Consider the following 15132-nt stretch of genomic DNA (forward strand, 5'->3'; position numbering starts at 1 on the left):
CGCTTCCAATGTGCGTTCACCGCGATGTCGCCAAACACGGATGTGACCATCATGACGCTGTAAACAGAACCTTGATTCATCCGAAAAAATGACGTTTTGCCATTCGTGCGCCCAGGTGCGTCGTTGAATATACCATCGCAGGCGCTCCTGTCTGTGATACAGCGTCAAGGGTAACCGCAGCCATGGTCTCCGAGCTGATAGTCCATGCTGCTGCAGACGTCGTCGAACTGTTCGTGCAGATGGTTGTTGTCTTGCAAACGTCCCCATCTGTTGACTCAGGGATCGAGACGTGGCTGCACGATCCGTTACAGCCATGCGGATAAGATGCCTGTCATCTCGACTGCTAGTGATACGAGGCCGTTGGGATCCAGCACGGCGTTCCGTATTACCCTCCTGAACCCACCGATTCCATATTCTGCTAACAGTCATTGGATCTCGACCAACGCGAGCAGCAATGTCGCGATATGATAAACCACAATCGCGATAGGCTACAATCCGACTTTTATCGAAGTCAGAAACATGATGATACACATATCTCCTCCATACACGAGGCATCACAACAACGTTTCACCAGGCAACGCCGGTCAACTGCTGTTTGTGTATGAGAAATCGGTTGGAAACTTTCCTCATGTCAGCACGTTGTAGGTGTCCCCACCGGCGCCAACCTTGTGTGAATGCTCTGAAAAGCTAATCATTTGCATATCACAGCATCTTTTTCCTGTCGGTGAAATTTCGCGTCTGTACCACGTCATCTTCGTGGTGTAGCAATTTTATTGACCAGTAGTGTATATTGTTCATATTGTTCAATAAATGTTTCGTATGCAAGCAACAGTTTTTCTTTCAAGTGCAGAGGCAATTTTACCATAAGAACGATTATCACGTCTTTAGTTGATACAGGTCATCCCAAAACCGAGTTTTATTTTCATATTTTTCAAAATATTTCTTCAAAGTCCCCTGTTTGCAGTAATAACATTTTGGCTATAAACCTCCTTCCTAAGCCGTTCTTGAGTACAAGGAGACCAATACATAGCTAGAAGAGCTTTCTCAAATTGCTCATACGAATCACATCTATCTATTACTTTAGATACCCAAAGGGCTCCACCACCCTGGTTGTGTGATACGACAAACTGTATTTTCTTAGTGTCTATCCACGATCTAGGGAGGACACCACGGAAACTCTTTATGAATACAATTGGGTATGGCCCTTTTTTATCGGGTATTTAGACTTGAAACTGGCGGTGTTTTAAAATACTTTCTTGTATGTGCGCTGATGATAACACATTCGGTGCCCCCGCCTCGCATTACGAGTAAATTGCTTACGGGCTTGTATGATTACTTGGTCCCCGGTGAAATGTTTCCGGTTGCGGCGAAGTGTAATTTTCATTGTTACTGCTGGCTACTGCAGCAGAGGTCTCGCTCACATGATTACGCACAGCGGACAGCTCCTGCTGTAGCTTGCTCAAGTGAACCTCCACACTTCCTTTCCATTTTGGAAGTTCCTGTCTGAGCATAGATATAAGCTCACTTAATCCGGATTTAACTCCTTCGCAATTGTCTTTACAATTAACTGTTACTTATGGATCCCAGTTCTATACTACCGATCTTAATTCATTTTTCAAAGACTCGTTAACCTGAGCATCTTTCTGCTGTAGTCAGTTAACACATTCGTCAGTGATCTTATTACTTTGAGCGGTTACGCACTCAGTAATCTGCTCGTCTTTTTCATGCAGCCAGCTAACTAATTCACTATCCCTGTGGCTACTCCGAAAAGTTAGCTGATGCACGGTATCTTGTAATTCCGATTGGTTATCTTTCAGTTCTTCTATTTCTAATTTTAATTGCGTTACATATACCGGTAAGCCTTTGCACGCTAATTTTAAATTAGCTAATTCTGTGTAACAATTTCTAAATTTGTATTAAATCTATTGAGTTGAGCAGATTGTTCGTTAGCTAATAGCTATAAATCCTCACTAATTTCTTCTTGGATGCTAGTACTGATTTGCAAAGGTTGTTCATTTGCAAATCATTCGAAATTTTCCTCCAGGTTCGCTGTTTGTTCATTCTCGAGGTGAACAAAATTTTCGTTCATCTTAGCTGTTTGTTCCTTCGCAAGGCGATCAAAATTTTCATTCCGAATGCGTTGTATACGGTTAGTAATTTGTACCGTCTTTTAGTTTCCTAGTTGGACAAACTTTTATTTTAACACTAATACTAAGCTTTTATACAATTCAGCAAATGAACTTGTTATTGGCCTCGGTAATTCAACTTTATCTTCGAGTTCCGCAGGTAATCAATGCTACTCACGCCAGAACACGCTCTTGCAACTTCTTGATCAGGAATTTGTTTCTCTCCGGCGTTTAATTCCCGATCACACGTATTTATCTCTTTCGTATTTTTCGTCATTTTTGCCACTTTTCCCATTTCATGAATTATGCTTAAATAACTAAATATAAAGTCTTCACTGATTCTTTGCAAAAGGAATAGTATTTAAGTTCGTCAATATTGAGAAGAAGAAGAAGAAAAAAAAACAATCTAACGCGACTCGAGTTGATGCTTTTGGCTTAAAACTTCATATGAGTTTTTAGAAATCACAAGACAAATAAGGGAAGGCTACGATTATTCACTTTTGTAAGCTCTAACTTGGGAACACAAAGATTTTTGTCTTGAACAACTGCTTCCGTACCTGAAGTATTTCGATCGGAAATCGCGCGTAATTTTCATATATTTCGTATTTGTTATTTCCCTTCTCTTGATTTATTAGTTTTTTATCCTTGTTGTGATTTGTCTCATTCGTTAATGAATACATTAAAAACAAGACACATAACAAATTTATGGAAAATCCACCTTTACAATCAGTATACTATATATATTTCCCTAAAATTGTGTATTTTACAGACAGTTCTCGTCTGAGATCGCCAATTATAACATTACCGGCTGTAATCACGTGGATTTTGCTTAACATTCACAATCTGATAATCAAGAATAGCGAATTTTTTGAGGTAATCATTTATCAGAACTCTGACTTTGGCGATAACGTTGTAGGAAAACTGAGGCCTGACAATCTTTTCGTAAATCTCAAGAATGATAACAATACTTTCCTTTGCTTTAAAATTGCGAAATGGCTACTGTCTACAGTTTGCTTCGGAACAATTTGTTTGGTATTTTACTGACTATGAAAGGAAATCAAGCTTACTATTGTGAAAATTGCACTCAGAAAAATTGTTGGACTTCGAGAAAAACATATCACTGCAGGTTCTAATGAATGTAATATGCAAATTATAATTACACACAAAATGGCTTTTGAAATAATCGCGATGTAAACGAAAAGCTCCCCTATTTAATTTACTCACTTTTTATGAATGAAACTCATTCTTTCTTTTTATCCAGAATGAAAGAGGATCCTCAAATAACATAGTTATAATGCGCAGTTTACTTTTTATGCTTAAATGAACAGTCAGTCTACACACGTCAATAGAACTTACCCATTATTACCGCTAAGTGACAAAAAATTCTGTCCAGGACCTGATAACAAGAGCGCAAAGGAAAGCTAAAGGATAACATAGCAGCTAAAAAACAGAAAGACAAGAGCCAAGAGTGATTTTCACAATCGTTCGTGCTCTTTTACAATATTCTAACAGTGTTTTCTTTGCGTAATTTTTGTTGGTTAGTTAATTCGAGGGAGCGGACAAAACAGCGAGGTCATCCGTCCCATCGGATTGGGGAAGAATGGGGAAGTAAGTCGGCCGTGTCCTTTGAAAGGAACCATCGCGGCACTTGCTTGAAGCGATTTAGGGAAATCACGGAAAACCTAAATCAGGATGGCCGGACGCGGATTTGAGCCGTTGTCCTTCCAAATGCGAGCCCAATGTCCCATATTTTTTTGTCTCAGTGCTAGGTACAGGATTCATGCATCGCTGCTTTACATAGATGTTTAAATAAAAATAATTGAACATTGTTTCACTTAAGCGTACTAAGCGCTATAAATAGATAATTATTTCTTTCGATATAGGGAAAAATTCGTTAAGTCTGGCTGTGACGCCATAGTGTCTTTGAAAAGATTGCTTACTATCTATGGAAGGGTCATTAGCATATGAGTTCTTTTGTAAACATATATTATGTATTTTTGTTTTTCTGATATGTTTAACATTTTCACGGGTCTCCTCACTGTGAATTTATGGTACGATAAACGTATCTAATATACGCTCGTCACGGTGCGTAAGAATTCCATTCTGGTCTAGGTCACCTTAAGGGTTTGTGAGGTGATCACTTTTTGTAAAATTTTCGTTAATCTGATCCAAATAATGCAGGACTGTGGAACATGCATGACGTTAAAATGGTTACAGTTTCTTTTCTTACGATTTATTGAATGTTGGATATGCTTTAGCTATTTTGGTGACGTCGCAAAGGTACTTTTAACGCTAGCTGAATGAATGAGCGAGTGCTGGCACAGTAGCAGCTCTTACAGTCCATTCGTAGGACGCTGCTGATAGGCGCTTTACGCGCCGGTCGTAAAACAGCCCGAATTGTGAGATAACTGCTGCGCCTCGTGCCACAATTATAATCGGCCGTTGGGAAGGCAGTCGGCCCGTCGGCTTAAACGGCTCGTTTTTAACCATAGCGCATCTCGCATCTCTTCCGTCATTTTTATACTGCTCATTTTATGGTATCCGTGCTGATATTCCTATACAATCTCTTCCGTTATATGTTTATTTAACTCAACCAGTTACGTGCTGTCTGTGATTCAAGATTTTACATTACTGTTTTCTTTCGTTCTGGAGATATCGTGCTGAAGTTTATTTTGGTTAGGGTGACCACACGTCCGGATTAATCCGGAAATGTCCTCCTTTTTGGCTCTTTGTCCGGGGTCCGGGCGGATTTTTATATTGTCCGGCTTTTTCTCAAAGTTGAGCGTAATACATTAAATTTACAATTCGTCCCGTTCTATTGCTCTTTTCTTAAATACTTTAACTATTGGCACAGCCTTCGTGATAAACACGCATGAAGGCGATGTTAGTAGGTGGCACCAGGATCGCCGATGTTATCGTTGACCTACCTATAAGCGAATGCAAATATCGATTATTTAAAATTTTCGTTTCGTATTTTCGCTTTGTATTGGCTTGGCTTCCTGTAGTGCACGTGTGATTTGTGAGTGTAATTTTTAACCGAGTGAGTTACGTAAAATATTTGGCTACGCCTAAACGAAAGTGTACATTTTCTGATGTCCTTTCCTGCAAATATCCGGCTTTAAGAAAGGGAGAAATGAATTTGAAGCGGAATGTAAGATATGTGGAGCTGGAACGTACGTCTCAGTGGCCAATGAACGTAAGAAATAACTCAACAGATTAACTGTCATGGTTTTATTTCATTGTTTCATAGTCATTCAATTTATTTGTATTCTGAAGGTTAAAGTGCAGTTTACATGTCGTCAGCTGCTGCTTGAATTGTAGATGTTGGTAGCGGTGCGTCGAATGAAGGAAGGTGAATGGTCTCACGTTTTTCACTTTGTAAACAATTCCGTGTTGTTGACATAACAAAACAATTGACGCCACACTGTCACCACAATCAATGTTTTTAATTTTTTTTAATTGCTCAGTTAACCACCAATTGACCATCAGTAACAATTAACTACTAGTTTTACCTGTAATTCCTGCCAGTCAGGTGACTTGTCCAAAGCTGCAGTTGACCCGTTTGATGTGTCCTCTTTTTTTCTTCCTTTGTCCTCCTTTTTGAAGCTGTTTGTCCCCTTTTTTAAACAATTGCATCTGGTCACCCTACTTTTGGTTTCAGTGACGGTTTAATATTTCCTCTGCAGTAAATTAGAGGTGTCCACTAATCTTTCAAAGGCCGCAAGGCGTAGGGAGGGGGAAAAACCGTGCACTTAAGCCATTTTCTAAATATTTCTTATTTTTCGAACCCAACCGAAATGGTGAGCATCTTATTTTGTCAAGGAATCAATTCCCTACAAGTTTGTGGTTCCATATTTGGTATATTAAATATATTTACATTTTTACAGGTGTTTTCCAAAAATGTTACACTGTACGGTTTTACCCCAAGAGGTGGTGTAATACAGAGGAAGATTGCACTGTAGTTCCTTCTCTAGATTGTCGCACAGATGACAAAATGGTAGATATCGAAATAGACGACAGAGGGATAGAGAAACAATTAAAATCGCTCAAAAGAGGAAAGGCCTCTGGACCTGATGGGATACCAGTTCAATTTTACACACAGTACGCGAATGAACTTGCCCCCCTTCTTGCAGCGGTGTACCGTAGGTCTCTAGAAGAGCGTAGCGTTCCAAAGGATTGGAAAAGGGCACAGGTCATCCCTGTTTTCAAGAAGGGACGTCGAACAGATGTGCAGAACTACAGACCTATATCTCTAACGTCGATCAGTTGTAGAATTTTGGAACACGTATTGTGTTCGAGTATAATGACTTTTCTGGAGACTAGAAATCTACTCTGTAGGAATCAGCATGGGTTTAGAAAAAGACGGTCATGTGAAACCCAGCTCGCGCTATTCGTCCACGAGACTCAGAGGGCCATAGACACGGGTTCACAGGTAGATGTGTTTCTTGACTACCGCAAGGCGTTCGATACAGTTCCCCACAGTCGTTTAATGAACAAAGTAAGAGCATATGGACTATCAGACCAATTGTGTGATTGGATTGAGGAGTTCCTAGATAACAGGACGCAGCATGTCATTCTCAATGGAGAGAAGTCTTCCGAAGTAAGAGTGATTTCAGGTGTGCCGCAGGGGAGTGTCATAGGACCGTTGCTATTCACAATATACATAAATGACCTGGTGGATGACATCGGAAGTTCACTGAGGCTTTTTGCAGATGATGCTGTGGTGTATCGAGAGGTTGTAACAATGGAAAATTGTACTGAAATGCAGAAGGATCTGCAGCGAATTGACGCATGGTGCAGGGAATGGCAATTAAATCTCAATGTAGACAAGTGCAATGTGCTGCGAATACACAGAACGATAGATCCTTTATCATTTAGCTACAAAATAGCAGGTCAGCAACTGGAAGCAGTTAATACCATAAATTATCTGGGAGTACGCATTAGGAGTGATTTAAAATGGAATGATCATATAATGTTGATCGTCGGTAAAGCAGATGCCAGACTGAGATTCATTGGAAGAATCCTAAGGAAATGCAATTCGAAAACAAAGGAAGTAGGTTACAGTACGCTTGTTCGCCCACTGCTTGAATACTGCTCAGCAGTGTGGGATCCGTACCAGATAGGGTTGACAGAAGATATAGAGAAGATCCAACGGAGAGCAGCGCGCTTCGTTACAGGATCATTTAGTAATCGCGAAAGCGTTACGGAGATGATAGATAAACTCCAGTGGAAGACTCTGCAGGAGAGACGCTCAGTAGCTCGGTACGGGCTTTTGTCAAAGTTTCGATAACATACCTTCACCGAAGAGTCAAGCAGTATATTGCTCCCTCCTACGTATATCTCGCGAAGAGACCATGAGGATAAAATCAGAGAGATTAGAGCCCACACAGAAGCATACCGACAATCCTTCTTTCCACGAACAATACGAGACTGGAATAGAAGGGAGAACCGATAGAGGTACTCAAGGTATCCTCCGCCACACACCGTCAGGTGGCTTGCGGAGTATGGATGTAGATGTAGATGTAGATACTGTGCAGTGTAAGGCATAATACAATATAGCACATAAAATGGAAAAAAACTCTGTAAAAATAAAACAACTGAAAAATTCGAACTTAAGAATTTATTTACACTTCAAAAAAGTAAATTTCAGAACTTATTAAACTTTCGACAAACAGCAAAAAATCAAAAATCATTTTACTGGTAAAATAGCATTGTAATATAATGGACTCAACTTGTCCCTGTTCACATTTAGCGCCTATTTCAACGGCAGTAGTCACAAACATACTTTTAGCAGTGCCACATCCACTACACGCTAAATGATAGGAAAAGTAGTTAGCAAATCAATGACACATACATGTCGATTAACGATGTACCAGATTATGTCAATTAAAATGTATTCTCACAAAAAAACGTATTGGTACATCTTACTATATATTGTCCCTTATTCATTAAAAGATCTTCATAAAAATTAACTCGTTTTGTCTGAAGTAGAATTGATGTTCATACTTCTCATAATCTTATTAATGTCAACATGGAAAGACGACAAAAGCAATCTAATCACATACATAAGGAAATACAGGTAAGCACGAAAAGATAAATCTTTCCAGTCAAAATACACGAAAGTTAATACCTAATAAAACCAAATAGAAAAAAGAAGAATAGAAGGGGGGCATCATTATGTTAGTGGAATACAGTGCACAGATCCAGTTTCATGAACACATAAATACCTGGACAGCTGACGTAACCAAACATCCATACTTTGCATTGTACTTATGTATGACACTCTTTCACTGCACATGTGGGTACTCTGCCTTTTGTAAACCTGACCCACAGTATAAATATGTCACATGACCTTGAAAATTCACGTCGCCGCTTCGATGTACATGGCTGTGTTCTCAAACGAACCACCATAAAACTGCTTGCTGGCTGGCGGATGCGGGGTGGGAGAGGGGGGGGAGGAGGGGAGGGAGATGAGCACGCAGTTGCTAATGCAGCGGTGGCTATCGCCGGGAGAGGGGGGGGAGGAGGGGAGGGAGATGAGCACGCAGTTGCTAATGCAGCGGTGGCTATCGCCGTGGGCTGCACGTCTTAGTGAGCTGAACCGCTGAGAACTCGTGAACTGTTGACATTATGTGCTGTGACATTACGCACCTCCCAGAAGCAACTACGGTACCCACCGATACCCCGTAGAAGTACATGTGACGAAAAAAAATCAGAACTGCAGATTTTTGAGATGTGGTAGACAGAACTTCATTTTTTACCAGTAGAAATCTTGTACTCACATTTTTAAAATGCTCAGAAGGGCATTAAAATAACTTTTAAAAAGTCTAAATTTCAACATCCCCCCCCCCTTCCGCCCCAGAAGGTCACAGTACCAGAACCTCTTTTTTTTACAAATAAAGGATTATGTGGCAATTATGTGGCAGAATCATATAAAATTCGTCTTGCTGCATCATAAAATTAATAGTCACACACAAACATTAGTTTAACACTAGATCATTACACCGTTTTTCATATACCACAGTTCAGTCAATGAACTACTATCATTATTCACAAACAAAAGATGTTTATTAATAAGAACACAGTTACTAACAATTCACTGACAAATCAGAGGGAGAACACTCAGCTAGTTCCTCAGTCTACATCACTGGGAAAGAAACTCAACCACTCTAAGCAGTCCTATCCTTAGTATAACAAGGCTCATTTACATTTTCACTTCCATCGTCTTCCATACGCCGTTGATACAATTTAGTTATCTCCACGTAATAAAGTCCAAAGTATTTTTCGTCGTTAAGTTTCTCTGACTCAACGGAATTTGGATGCAATATTCTCCGAATTTTAAATAGTCCAAGTAAGAGTACAAACATTTCTTAATTTTATCCTCTGCTTCTGAAGATTTGAAACGCGATCGTATCGCTGCATAATTTCTGACCGTGTTTCAGTAAACAGTGTTGCCAGTCTTTTCTTGCCAGCGCAATCTTCTTCGTTTGCTTTACGGCTGTTTTCTGTCTTTCTTCAGCGGTTAATTGAGTTTGCGATGGTAAATCAATAAATTCATCAAAGATATTGTTAGGTTCTTTACGGTGCAAAACTGTATAATGGGGCAGACCAGTACTGTTGTGTGCCAAGCTGTTCATTAAGTCGTTAAAGTCAGATAACTTATTGATCCAGTTCTTGTGCTTCCTTGTGCAATATGCTCTAAGTAATTGTCCAAATTCACGCAGTGTACGTTCTGCGGGTTTCGAAGAAGGCCTGTACGTTGATGTAGCGATGTGACGGATCTTTTTTTTCTTCAGTGATTTCCAAACTTTAGAGTTAAAGCGAAAGTGCAGTTCATTATCGGACAAAATACTATGCTTGTCGAATGGTACTCAGAAAATAGTCTTCCTCCAAATTTTAACGGTGATTTCGCTGTCAGCTTTTGTTAATGGAAAGAAGCGAACAAATTTTGAAAATAATTCTACCACCAGCAATATCCGCGCGATTTGCCCACTACACTTAGGAAGAGGTCCAAAAAGGTCTTAACCAATGACTTCGACTACTTATTGCGGTAGAATATTGTGCATTGACACACTGATATAAGTTACATTCATTTATATTCCGTCGTACTCGTCGAAACATGATGGCGAAAATCACTTGTTTCTGAAGTTGCTGCAAGCATTCTTTCGGACCAAAATACAGAAAACTGAGGTCGATATACTTGATCACTAGCGTCAGTAACATGTTGCATGCGGAATCTCCATGATTCTGAATTCAAGTCTGATTTGATCCATCATAAATGGTTCTGAAAGCAACAATAGGTTTGTTTATAAATAACTCATCTGCTACCAGTCACGATTTTCTTTATTTTATTTTTCGCACGACGCGTTTCGGGAAATGATTCCCATTTTCAAGTGCGTTGTTTGTGTTTGTTACGTCATTCCTATCTGACGTTGTCGATGTGTGAGATTCTGCTTCATTTTGTTGACTTTACTGCAATATATAAGACAAAACAAACACAAAAAACGCACTTGAAAATGGGAATCATTTCCCGAAACGCGTCGTGCGAAAAACAAAACTAACAAAATCATGACTGGTAGCAGATGAGTTATTTATAAACAAACCTATTGAATTCAAGTCTGTTCATCGGTGCAAGATATCGTTATAAATTAAGTAATATTGTCGAATTTTAATCTCTGCTTAATCTGAGCACATTATTTTTATCATTTTTAAAAATTCAACCGCCTCTTCGTTACATTACGTAAAAACCAACAAATTTTGGATTCTCCCTCCATTTCTCTCATGAAATTAGATCTCTTTTACAAGCGGTGTCTCGGTGAAAACATCTTTCAAATTTTGTGGAAGACGTGACAAAGCATCAGGTACCATATTTGTTTCGCCTGGAATGTATTACATCTCGAAACTGTATTCCTGAAGCGCGAGGGGCCCATCTCGTCTATACTGTACTGGTCCGCCCCGATAATTGAGTGGTCAGCGTGACGGATTACCGTCCTACGGGCCCGGGTCGAGGATTTTCTCCGCTCAGGGACAGGGTGTTGTACTGTCTTCGTCATCATTTCATCCCCATCCGGCGCGCAGGTCGCCCAATGTGGCGTCGAATGTAATAAGACCTGCACCAAGGCGGCCGGACTTGCCCCCAAGGGGCCTCCCGGCCATTGACGCCAAACGCTCATTTCCATTATACTGTACTATTGACGACTGAGTCTACTATTAATGTTTACTAAATAATTTGTATAAAAATCTCTAAGGAACAATTACCTAATTATCTCAGTTTACCATTAAGAATGCTATTCTATACTCTATATTAGTTAAGAAAACGGTCGCCTTTACACACTATACTTTTGTATACGAAATAAAAAAAAATAGTCCAGAAAACTTTTGTTGTTTGGTTCCTGAATAATGACACCAATGAGATTTAACATAACAAAGCACACAATCACTAACCAGATAATCACTGAAGAACTTCAGTGTGTGTTGGCCGTGACCTACCTAACAAAAGGCTATCAGAATCCGAAGACCCTGCACACTGTACAGTGATCGTTGTAACTTCACTCACTTCACAGCAGTATCACTTCTTATCTGCTCGTTAACTTCCTCTTCAAAGCTCCACTTTACTGGGACAATGCAACAACGACAGCTTACACAGGAATAAATACTCATCATAAGTGTTTCCGCTTAGAAACCTGAAAATGCTAGGCTTTCTTAGTGTTGTTTCTTGTAAGAATGATTTGCAGTTTCTGAATCTATATTTACTGTTAAAGCTCTTACATAAAAACAGTACTGTGTTGTACAAAAACAAGCATAAATTCAGATGCTTTATAGTACGGTCTTACCTGTACTAAACAAATCGTGTTAACAAATTCAGCTGTGCAATCAGGAAACTAACTTTGCTTCACTTCAGAATCTGGTTATTTTAATTCACACTGACTAGACATTAACTACCTTGTTACCAGTTTGCTACTGCTGTTATAAATAGTAGAGATAAACTACACATAATCTAGATTTAAGTAGTGCTGATTCTATAATGTAACGTATGATGACACTAATGATAACAACTTTGACTTATGAAATTCTGATTCTATATATTGAGCCACCAGAAATGTACACTACTGGCCATTAAAATTGCTACACCAAGAAGAAATGCATATGATAAACGGGTATTCATTGGACAAGTATATTATACTAGAAGTGGCAAGTGATTACATTTTCACGCAATTTGGGTGCATACATCCTGAGAAATCAGTACCCAGAACAACCACCTCTGTCCGTATTAACGGCCTTGATACGCCTGAGCATTGAGTCAAACAGACCTTGGATGGTGTGCCCATGCAGCTTCAACACGATACCACAGTTCAGCAAGAGTGGTGACTGACGTATTGTGACGAGCTGCTTGCTCGGCCACCACTGACCAGACGTTTCCAATTGGTGAGAGATCTGGAGAATGTGCTGGCCAGGGCAGCAGTCGAACATTTTCTGTATCCAGAAAAGCCCGTACAGCACCTGCAACATGCGGTCGTGCATTATCCTGCTGAAATGTAGGGTTTCGCAGGGATCGAATGAAGGGTAGGGCCACGGGTCGTAACACATCTGAAATGTAACGTCCACTGTTCAAAGTGCCGTCAATGCGAACGAGAGTTGACCGTGACGTGTAACCAATGGCACCCCATACCATCACGCCGGGTGACACGCCAGTATGGTGATGATGAATACACGCTTCCAATGTGCGTTCACCGCGATGTCGCCAAACACGGATGCGACCATCATGATGCTGTAAACAGAGCCTGGATTCATCCGAAAAAATGATGTTTTGCCATTGGTGCATCCAGGTTCGTCATTGAGTACACCATCGAAAGCGCTCCTGTCTGTGATGCAGCGTCAAGGGTAACCGCAGCCATGGTCTCCCAGCTGATAGTCCATGCTGCTGCACTGTTCGTGCAGATGGTTGATGTGTTGCAAACGTCCCCATCAGTTGACTCAGGGATCGACACGTGGCTACACGAACCGTTAGAGCCATGCCGATGAGATGCCTGTCATCTCGACTGTTAGTGATACGAGGCCGATGGGATCCAGCACGGCGTTCCGTATTACCCTCCTGAACCCACCGATTCCATATTCTGCTAACAGTTATTGGTTCTCGACCAACGCGAGCAACAATGTCGCGATACGATAAACCGCAATCGCGATAGGCTACAATCCGACTTTTATCAAAGTCGGAAACGTGATGGTACGCATTTCTCCTCCTTACACGAGGCATCACAACAACGTTTCACCAGGCAACGCCGGTCAACTGCTGTTTGTGTATGAGAAATCGGTAGGAAACTTTCCTCATGTCAGCACGTAGTAGGTCTAGTACCTTCCGCCGCCGAAGTCGAAGACGCGGCAGAACAAATGGACGTGGTCAGCCCATAGAGGGCTCCGCCTCCGCGGCGGCTATTCCGCGCTGCGGCTCTCGCGCAGCGAGGGCGCCACCGCTAAGCCACGTGTAGACAGCGGCCAATAGCCGCTCCCTCCGGTTTCGTACGTAGGGACCCGCTCTGCCCTAGTCCAGTTTTTCGCCTTGTTACTCTTTAAGTCTCCGATTTTATCGCCTGTTTTATTATTTATTCTCTTCATCTTTTTAACAAAGTCTGTAGGCTGAAGAGCGGCATACTAAGCTGCTGCCAGCCCGCCCCCTTCGGGGGGAATTGAAATTCAATAAAGGAAAAAAAAACCTAGTCCAGCCAGTCTGGTACTCGCTCTGGATTTGGTTTCTATCTCGGCGGTACTGCGTTCTGGTCGTTGCTCGTTGTTGACATTTGCTGGCTCTGGTTCCGAGTGGATTTACGTTTGGTGTTGGTGTTTCCACAAGCCTCCGTTGTTTCTCTCTTCCTTGTTGTGTCGCTCATAATCTGTCGTGGTCGCTTGTTGTCAGTTGTCGTTGGTCTGTCGTCCGACTCGTCCTGTGTTTACCCGGTGGTGCGTACTCCACCGCCGGCGGCTTCCCCGCCTGGCGGCTCCGATCCGCAGCCCCAGGCGTTCCCGCTGTTGGTTGTGGTTACTACAGTAGGTGTCGCCACCGGTGCCAACCTTGTGTGAATGCTCTGAAAAGCTAATCATTTGTATATCACAGCATCTTCTTTCTGTTGGTTAAATTTCTTAAATTTCGCGTCTGTAGTACGTCATCTTCGTGGTGTAGCAGTTTTAATGGCCAGTAGTGTATATTATTTCAGTAATATTCTGAACCACATCTAACTATTACCATATAAATTATTTGAGTAAATTACAGTTTGTTACTGAAGTTATGAATTAATATCATATATGCAAACCTTTGATTAAGTAGCATAATTATTCATTTATTGTTATGACTGTTACTTTCGACTGTAATGAAGCTTTTTATCTAGTAAACCTAGAAAATGCTATTTGTCTGCCATTCGGTAATACCAGTTAACTATGAGGCCAAAAATTAACGTAGTTTTACTCATTAAATCTCTCTGTAAAGAATCTGTACAATTAGGATAAGATGCACACGTACACATGCCGCACAACCGGTTGGCATACTCTGGGTCAGGTGGTCGAGCAGCTGTTGGGGTATAGCCCCCCATTCTTGCACCAGTGCCTGTCGGAGATCCTGAAATGTCGTAGGGCTTCGAAGACGTGCAGCGATCTGTCGACCGAGAGCATCACAAACGTGCTCGATGATTTACAATTAACAGTGGATTTTTATCAACTGAATGCACTCTAGTCATCACAAATGACACTTTCTCCTACATCAGAGACGAAGTAAAGGAAGAATTAGATCGCCTAACTGCAATTCCTTGTAATAAATGGGCTACCCCATTAGTCATAGTGCAAAAGCCATCGTGGAAGATTCCCCTTTGCGGCGATTTTAAAAACTGTCAACGCCCAATCAGAGATTGAGACATATTATCCTAGTACGAAGCCGGAAGAATCACTGTCAAAATTAAAAGGTGGAAACTTCTCTAAAGTAGATCTAGCGGATGCAAACCTCCAACTTCCCCTTGATGTA

Source organism: Schistocerca cancellata, chromosome 4 (genome assembly GCF_023864275.1).
Source record: "Schistocerca cancellata isolate TAMUIC-IGC-003103 chromosome 4, iqSchCanc2.1, whole genome shotgun sequence".
NCBI lineage: Eukaryota > Metazoa > Arthropoda > Insecta > Orthoptera > Acrididae > Schistocerca > Schistocerca cancellata.